This window comes from Rhincodon typus, chromosome 1 (genome assembly GCF_021869965.1).
Source record: "Rhincodon typus isolate 14 chromosome 1, sRhiTyp1.1, whole genome shotgun sequence".
NCBI lineage: Eukaryota > Metazoa > Chordata > Chondrichthyes > Orectolobiformes > Rhincodontidae > Rhincodon > Rhincodon typus.
In genome coordinates this window covers 44,444,058-44,454,037 of record NC_063332.1, presented here as the reverse complement: position 1 = coordinate 44,454,037, position 9,980 = coordinate 44,444,058, and the positions used below count along the sequence as shown (strand labels likewise).

At 40.7% G+C, this 9,980-nt stretch overlaps 1 protein-coding gene and 1 non-coding gene across 2 annotated transcripts in view; both read right to left on the bottom strand.

Moving 5' to 3' along the window:
- Positions 1–9,980, bottom strand: part of LOC109928086 (CUGBP Elav-like family member 4) — a 1,150,049-nt gene that overhangs the window by 720,739 nt on the left and 419,330 nt on the right. The gene's annotated exons all lie outside the window — the stretch shown is intronic.
- trnap-agg lies at positions 6,588–6,669 on the bottom strand. Its single transcript has one exon. It is a non-coding gene; the product is annotated as a tRNA-Pro (tRNA).

The window sequence follows — 9,980 nt, the reverse complement described above, 5'->3', positions numbered from 1 at the left end:
CTATTGTACTGCAACAGAGCATGCTCCAGTCTTCACTATTGTACTGCTGTGGTGCTCTTGTTCTTTGAAAATTTATTGTCCCATTCTCGGAGGAAATATAATTTATTTGGGGTTTCTATAGTGAATGTAGAGAAGAAGACTGGCTTCAAGACTAAATTTTATATCCCTGCAATGGGTTGTAATGAACTAAATTGTGCGAAGAATTTACGTGATAGAACATAGAACACAGAACAGTACAGCACAGTACAGGCCCTTCGGCCCACGATGTTGTGCCAACCTATTATCCTACCAAGATCAAACTACCCTGCATACCCTACATTTTACTATCCTCCAGGTGCCTATCCAAGAGTCGCTTAAAAGTCTCTAAAGTATCTGACTCCACTACCACTGCCGGCAGCGCATACCACATGCCCACCACTCTCTGTGTAAAGAACCTACCTCTGACATCTCCCCGATACCTTCCTACAATCATCTTAAAATTATGCCCCCTTGTAATAGTAACTTCCACCCTGGGAAAAAGTCTCTGACTATCCACTCTATCAATGCCTTGAATCATCTTGTACACCTCTATCAAGTCACCTCTCATCCTTCTTCGCTCCAATGACAAAATCCTTAGCTCTCTCAACCTTTCCTCATAAGACCTGCCCTCCAGTCCAGGCAGCATCCTGGTAAATCTCCTCTGCACCCTCTCTAAAGCTTCCACATCCTTCCTATAATGAGGTGACCAGAACTGAACACAATATTCCAAGTGTGGTCTAACCAGAGTTTTATAGAGTTGCAGCATAACCTCGCGGCTCTTAAATGCAATTCCCCTGCCAATGAAAGCCAACACATCATACGCCTTCTTTACAACCCTATCAACTTGGGTAGCAACTTTGAGGGATCTATGTACATGGACCCCAAGATCCCTCTGTTCCTCCACACTGCCGAGAATCCTGCCATTAACCCTGTATTCTGCATTCAAATTCGACCTTCCAAAATGATTCACTTCACACTTTTCTGGGTTGAATTCCATCTGCCACTTCTTTGCCCCGCTCTGCATCCTGTCAATGTCCCGTTGCAACCTACAACACCCTCCATGCTATCCACAACTCCACCAACCTTCGAGATGAGAAAAGTTAAAGACATTAGGCAGGTTTTGTGTGTTAGAGATGATTTACTCAAATTTTCAAGGTGTTTTGATAAAATTAATTCAGGCAAGTGTTCCATCATGATAAATAACTCTATATAAGTAACATGTTAAGTAGAAGCAAAGTAAGAATAAGAGGCAAAATCAGATGGAACTTTTTCAGCCACAGGATATTAGTGTTTTGAATGGATATGGACAATTACAGTATATTGGTTCAAGATGCAATTAGATGGTTTTCAACAGATAAGAGATGTTGAAGAATATTGTGAATAAGCAACAGTCACTGGTTAGCATTGAGAAATAGCATTCCCCCTGACTCCTACCCTATCCTCCCTCCCTAAACTACTGCCCACAGAAATCAGCTTCAGCACAAAAAAGGAAATTAGTCTAGTTTCAGCTGCTTCTTACTGCACAATGTTATAACCAGTTTGCTTTAACCTGTTAGCCATCAAAGGAGATTACTTAAAATCTCTAATGATGTTACGGGAAAAACATGAAACACTGATATCATTTTATACCGTTCATCATGGATTATATCAACATATACTGAATAATGTCTTAAACTTCCAGCTTTACTCAGGTACCCTCAAATTGAACATCTGTCAAATAATATTCTTTAAATGTTCAATCAAATGTTCAAGCCTTTTATATTTCAGTAAAGAAATGCAATTGCATCCATCAAAGGGGTTAATAAATTAATTCTCCATTTTTTCCCACATTTTATTCTTATTTTTTCTTGATCATAATTCAGCATATTTTTACCCAATGTAATTTCCAAAGATTTAATTTAAAATATATAGTGCTATGATCCACAAAGGGCTTCTGGTATTTAAAGGAGTGTTCAACTACTCCATCGACATTTACATCTATCCTAATATTCCCTCAAGCTCCTCAGGGCATTGCGTCCTTATGCCTTTATCTCAATCAAACCTCTCATTACTACCTGATGTCTTTGGAATCTGTAATTAAAGTTCTGGCAGTTTTGACACCAAAAGGTCATTTATTTATCAAATGTTCCTCATATTCACAAATTCAATTAAAATACTTCTTACATGTGATGCTGGTAGACTCCAAATAGTCAGGAGATTATAACAACAGAGGATTGTAAATCAGCTTTTATATGGGGTGAGTATTTGTCCCGTTACCACAAAGGCTTGGAGCTGACTCCAGTTTGGGTTTTTGTGTATTCAACACCTCAAAAATAATTCACTGCATGCAAGTGCTTTGAGTATTTGAGAGAAGTGATAATGCACCATTTAAATGCAAGTTGTTTTCCATTCAGAGGGACAAATTGAGGATTCCTTTTCTCTTTAGCAGTGTTAAGGTCATTTGGTGGAATAAGTTTTGATGATATCAACTTCATAATGACCAGACCATAGCGCAAAATACACACAATTCAAGACCAAATGCACAACTGGCATCAGAAATTCTCCCTGGTGCAGTCATCTGAGATTGAGTTTGAGGTCGAGCGTTACCACAGTGTAGCAATTACATCCTACATCTGACCTTGACTCAGCATCGATATTAGATGAGATTGGGAAAATGTTCCATTGCCAACCATCAACAGCTTTCACGTTACTCAGCACAAATCCATCAAATAAGGTAAAAGTGAAACATATTCGAGAAAGAAAGGCTGAGAAACCAAATACAGGCACCATGAAAATCTGCAAACTAATCTGTGAATGTTTAAATGTTATCAGTTTCTGGCGTTATAAATAAAGAAAGCCGATGATATGGTTTTGTTTTGGTTCGGATTTTGCCCTGGTCGTCTTCGCCACCTGGAATGTGACTGATCAGGGACATAGTTCCAGGGAGGAGGCTTCCCGATGTGCACTCAGAGTGCTGGGCAGATATGGTGCTTCAGCGGGAGAGGTGCTCTCTGCTCGGGCACAGCTACCCCCTGGAACTGGGGAGTCCACCGAGCCCGGAGTTTGGGAATGGAGCAAAAACTCCTCCCTCAGGATCGGAACAATGCCACCTCTGCCTCGGCATGTGACTCCTGCGCTGGCGGCAAACTGCAGGTAAGACCGCCAGAAGCTGGGGAAGTGGCCACCCGCGCACCCCCGCCCCCCCCAGATGGATCTGTGTTCATCCCCGTCTCTACTGGCCATGGGCCTTCCTTCACCATGAGATACGCACCTGCATTGCTGTTCAAAATGCTCCTATTTATGGATGTGGCGCTTGCCGCAGTCTGTATGGAACACCTCCTTTAAAATTAAGGGCTACGTTGGAAGTGCCATGTCACATTAAATGGACATGTTAAGTTTGCATATTTTTAAATGAAACTTCTACCTATTTGCTTCCCCCCCACCTCTTTTTATTGAGTCCGATGACTTCCACCAACTGTTGCCAAGCAAAATCAAGCCCATTTGACTTGGTTGGCTTACTTTGTCTTGATGTGCAACAAAGATTGTGAATGTGTGATTTAAGCCTACACGGACATTAAACTTAATATTCAAATTCTAAACATAATTGTTACATTGCATTCATTAATATCTTTCCTTGAAGGATAAATGTTGTCAGAAGAACTCTTCTAAACAAAAACAGAAATTGCTGGAAAAGCTCAGCAGGTTTAGTAGCATCTGAGGAGAGAAATCAGAATTAATGTTTAGGGTCAAGTGACCCATCCTCAGAACTTCCTCTCTCTTGTAAATATTACAATAGGACCGTGCTGGTCAAACTGTGGGGGTAGAGAGAGGAGTCTCATGTTGATATTTCATCTTGTGGAGTCACAGATAGTCGGGATAGTGAAGAACGCATTTGATATGCTTGCCTTTATTGGTCAGTGCACTGAGTATGGGAGTTGGGAGGTCATATTGCGGCTGTACAGGGATATTAGTTAGGTCACTTTTGGAATACTGTATTCAATTCTGATCTCCCTCCTATAGGAAGGATCGTGTGAAATTTGAAAGGGTTCAGAAAAGGATGTTGCCAGGGTTGGAGGATTTGATCTATTGGGAGAGGCTGGGGCTATTTTCCCTGCAGCATCGGAGGCTGAGGGATGACCTTATAGAGGTTTATAGAATTATGAAGGGCATGGATACGGTAAATAGACAAAGTCTTTTCCCTGGTGTGGGGAAAACTAGAAGGCGTTGGTTTAAGACGAGAGGTGAAAGATTTAAAAGGGACCTAAGAAGCAACCTTTTCATGCAGAGCGTGATACATGTATGGAATGAGCTGCCAGGGGAAGTGGTGGAGGCTGGTACAATTACAACATTTTAAAGGTATCTGGTTGGATATATGAATAAGAAGGGTTTAGAGGGACATGGACCAAATGCTGGCAAATGGGACTAGATTAATTTATGATATCTGGGCGACATGGACAAGTTGGATTAAAGGGTTTGTTTCCATGCTGTACAGCTCTATGACTCTATCTACAAGTACAAAACTTGGCTGTATAATACTGTCAGCAGAGATTGTATGTCCAATTCTATATAAGAGAGTTTGAACGCACAAACCCTCTGAATCAGTGATGAACATAACACTTGAGCCAAGGCTGACAATTGGAGTGAAATTATGGTTTGTCTTATTGCGTGATCCCACTGCCAGGCATGGTATGAAGCCATGCAAAGCAAGAACATGCTAAATTTCAACTCCAATCTCAACTGCAGTGACCGAACCAGGGTTGAATCAGGCATGCTAAAATTTACATCAACAACCCTGGAGCAAGGAGGCGGAAAGAAAAAAATAAATCATAATCTGGTTACCATTCTTAGGTTGCTGTCAGATGATTCATGCAGGAAACTGTATAGATGTGAATATTGTGTGAGGCCAAGATTAGATTTGACAATGAGAATGATGAGAAGATCAGTCATTTGTGTAACATACAATAGAGCTGTCAGTACTTGTAGAACCATTGCCTGGTAAGGAGCTGTCTGGCTGAGAGAGGAGAGAATTTGGAGAAAACGTAAAGGTGTAAAATGCAGATTATTGTTTAACTTATAGTGGCAGCCAAACTGGGTATCAGAATTGTCCTTCTAATGGCATATATTAAGTGGGACACTAGAAGTATAGACTTGCAATGATTTCTTCTGTAACTACTTATTCAATCAGTTTTAATTTGAACTCGTATTTCTTCCACCATCACATCACGTTGTATTAAATAATAACTTCCTGCCATATTATAATATCAAAGTTGAAATGAAAGAGAACAAAAAGGAGGATGGGTAATGTATATTCCTGTTCTTGGAATTTGTACATGGTTCTAACTGGCTTTAATGCTCCATGTATTCGTGAGACAATGGTGTGATCAGTCAGGGTTAAAGCTGATGTCCCTTCTCTGGATCATGATCCCTGTTTTGTCACTGCTTATTGGAGAAAGGCTGACTGCAAAGGAAGGGCAGGCGAACATCTTCATAAAGGAACTAATCCCATGTCACACTGAACTGCAGGGAATGAGCATGGTTGGTAATTCACACCGTGCATACAAAGGAGATTGGAAAAGGGGACAAACATTAAATTAATTCCACCTTTTGCTCTGGTCTGACGCAGCACTTGAATGAGATGTGGCTTAATCTAGTTGTGCAACTTGAGCGGCAAGAGGTTAATGTAAAAAGTCAATTCCCACAATTCCTCGCCACACTTGAGAAACACAATTTAAGCTTGTCCATACAAGGCTTCTAGATTTCATAAGGTCAATTTTACTTTTAAAATGTCACACGCATGGAAATGTTCAAGGCTTTCTTTTCTGAGCTGTATACTAATGCTCAGCCTGGCCATGAATAAATAACTAGCAAAATAAATGCAAGCACTGCTGTTGTCCTGTGCTTTCTAATTTGAACATTTATCCCGTTTGTGCATCATTTTTTGAAGCAGGTAGTTGAATACTTAGTGGTGTAGCCCGTCTGTGTTCCACTTATTGACTGTCAAACTTCATTTGTGGTGGACAGGCAGATCTACCTGGGATTTTATGCTGTAGAAGATTTTTTTATGATGCTGATTTTTTTTGGAGGGGATGGGGGGAATTTCAACATTTTGCCTACTAAAACCTTGATATTTACTTGGAGCAAGCAACAGAGGACATTGAAATGGTGGGCAGTGGGGAATATTCAGAGAAGAAAACAGATTCTGTAGGCTGAATGGTCTACCTCTGCTTCCTACTTCTTAAGGAAGTGTTTCCTATATATCCCACCAAATCAGGTTGTCTGACTGTCTGTCTCTTAGGCTGGGAACCTGCAGGGTGCAGTAAAAATGATATTGTGTATAGTTTGGTCTCTGGGCAGCAGACATGGGGGTGTGTGGAGTTGGAACATTGTAAGGGGGAAATATGAACATTGGTTGTGGGGAAGGTTTGGTGGTTTGGTAAAATCTTACATAGCATATGGAGGTGTCAGAAATCACATTGAAGGTGTTTGGACATTATGCTGTGATATTGCTCTCTTGATGACTGAAGTTAATCGGACATTGTAGTGAAGACAGCTAATTGTGATGAGGTTTTTTAACATAAGCATTCAAGGAACGTAGTCGGCAGGAGTCAAACCTGCGCAGGGAAACCCCAATGGATTCCTAATCCATCGCCTTAACCACTCGGCCACAACTACAGGAGGCTTTTGATGGGGAATTTGGGAGAGACTATTAACCTTTTTTAAATGCATTTTTTTCCAATATCAATCATCCTTGAACAATGAGGGACCAGGACTGAGATATATTGCAAGTGAGTCGATCAAGTATTATTCCCATGCACTGTCAAGGAGAAAATAGCATCATGGTAATGTCATTCAATTAGCAAACCATAGGCCCATGCTACTGCTGAATAGCCTCCAGATGAGAAAGTCACAGCTGAAGGATACCTGAGCATGTGGAGTAGGTTCCAGAGGAGTCATTGTCTGTGAATGCTATTTCCTCCAAATGAGCAATGTGCATTGCCACTACACACTGAGGATGTTCTGGGACTCAATCACCGAATGAAACCTTCTGCTGCAGTAGGACCTGTGAGCCTATGGCGGTCAATTCAGCTGTGCTAAATTTTTATATGGCAGTGATCCACTGGGGATCTCTCAATCCTCAATCCACAAATGTATCATGTTACTGATACAATTTGTGCCAGTTCACACTGCTTCATCTCACTTTACAGCGACGAGGTCAGTGCTACAGCCCAGGTAGTAGGTTTTGCTAACATAGCTTCATTCCCCAGGTACAGGCCACTACACATTGTACACGTGATCTTTCAGAGCACCATCTCATTATACAGCTAACCTCATCAGTAGAAAAGCTTTCTATTTCATTGGTGTATACGTCACCTGTGATCATAAGGCACTGGAAATCCAGAATGTGCTGGCAGTTGTGAGTTCTTCTGCAACTAGCGACAGCACAATAGCATGATGCCATACAGACCTGGTGCATATATAATGAGCTGAGTCACATAAAATTGTGTGAGAAAACACACTAGACCTCTCAGAGAAAAACCCTCTCAGGAACGCCTAGAAATTGTCACTCGTCTAATTTTTGGTAATATTAAGCCCTATTAAATTATCATCAATTTATTGCAAAAATCCATTTGTTTCAGGAATGCTCTTCAGGGAAAGAAATCTGCCATTCTCACCCAGTCTGGCCTATGCATAACTCCAGGCTCACGACAGTGTTTCATTCTTAAGTGCCCTTTAAAATGGTCTAGCAAGCCACCGAATTCAGGGCCAGTTATAGCTGGGCACCAAATGTTGACCTTGCCAGCAATGCCCACAATCCATGGAAGAATAAAGGAAATTCATACAATCAAATGCCCCAGGACAGTAGGAGACTGATGGATTAGTTTGGTGCAGTATGGAAAATCTGAACCCAGTTGACTACCAAGTTGGACAAATTGCTTCCAAGGCATGAACATCTAACAAAATATATTCTACTACGGAAAACAGAGACATGAACAGACGTTGTACCGACTTATATCCGATATGTGGGCTGATCTGCTTTTTTTTAATGAAATACAAAGTCACAAATTAACAATGTTGAAAGCTGAACTGTCTCTGTAATGCAGACAATGGGCAGGATTTCCTCTGCAGTCAGGAATAAAATGCAGATCAGAAACCCATGCTGTGTGGGAAACGGTCACTCGTGCAGATTTTCCAAACAAGGACAGTGGGCACTTGAAGCTGGAGGGAGAATTGGAGTTTTCCAACTTGAAAGCAGCAGGCTGCAAGAGAAGACAAGCAAGGGATTTTCGGAATGGAGATGGCCTCTCACCACCTCGTTTGAAATTTAACCACAAGATATTTTGTGTAGCAGGCCATCACTGTGGGTGATAGGGAAATAGGAACCTCCTTTACAAAGGGTTTGTGGTTGCTGCAGCACTTAGGCAGGTAGGAATGGCCTCAAGACTTGCCTAGAGTGTTCATCCATGGTCTGTGTCAGAAGATTGCCTCCAGGCACTTGGGCAAGGCCTCGCTGCCTGCAGGAACTTGATGGCTGATTGGAAAATTCCAGTCTAGCTCCTTTAATTGGTCTTATGTGGCCTTGAAACACTGATCAGAATATGTGCCCAGGATAGGATGAAGCCCAAGCACTGGTAGTGGCCAATAAGGCCATTTTATCACTTACATGTCTCTAATTTTGGCTTGGAAGGGAATAATAATCAAGCTTAATATTCAATAGCTTGCAATTAGGCATTGCATTTGTACCAGATCAGGTTATGTAATTAATAAAAACTGAAAGAACTGCAGATGTTGTAAATCAGGAACAAAAACAGATGTTGCTGGAAAATCTCAGCAGGTCTAGCAGCATTTGTGAAGAAAAATCAGAGTTAATGTTTCAGTTCCGGTGACCCTTCCTCAGAATGGTTCCAATGAAGGGTCACCAGACTCAAAACGCTAACTCTGATTTTTTTGTTAACGTTGATTCTTTATTGGCTTTCTTCCAGTAGTGCCCAAAGTCAAGACATGGCCCTCTATATTTGATGATTGAGGCTTTTCTAATGTTTATCTGTCAGTCAGCTTGCTAACTTTCAAACCAAATTTGCTTGGCTCAGATACATTTTTACTTTATTGAACTTAGCATTTTTTCCAGGCTAACACTCTTCTTTTGACATTTTATTCCCATTTTCTGCATTAACACAGAACCCATCTATCTTCAGATGACTATTTCACAACCTTCTAATCTCAGTTGAGTTAATTGCTCTGTTTAATTTCCACAATCTTTCTTAAGCAATTCTTTTTGCTTTACTACTGATGCAGAAATTTGTTCTGGATGCATTCCATAAAGTTATCGCCGATTTCCTGACATGGATACTGTCATCATGCGACATTGACATAGTGAATATCACCTGATTTTAGATTGCTCTTAACTGTCTCCACCTTGATACGAAATAAAAACCAAGAGAACTGTGGATGCTGTAAATAGGGAGAAAATACTTAACAAGCAAAATCAATGAGTTAGAAACAATGGTAATCCTCAAGGAATCTAATATTATAGTCATGATAAAGCCATAATTGAAGTTTCAAATAGATTGAGAACGTAATATTTCTGGTTAAAACGTAGGAATCAAAATGGAGATAGGGTGATAATCTCGGTAAATGACTTTATCACACAGCTGGAACATATTATCCGTACTCTAACATCCTCAAGATAGAATCAATATGGACAGTGTTAACAAATTAGGAAGAAAATTGTATAATTGATGATATGCATTGCAGATCAACAGTACTGAGGTGGAACAAAAACAAACTTGCTGGAAAAGCTCAGCAGGTCTGGCAGTATCTGTACAGGAAAATCAGAGTTAACATTTCAGGTCTAGTGACCCTTCCTCAGAACAGTTCTGAGGAAGGGTCACCAGAACTGAAATATTAACTCTGATTTTTCTTCGCAGATGCTGCCAGACCTGCTGAGTTTTTCCAGCAACTTCTGTTTTTGTTCCACCTCAGTA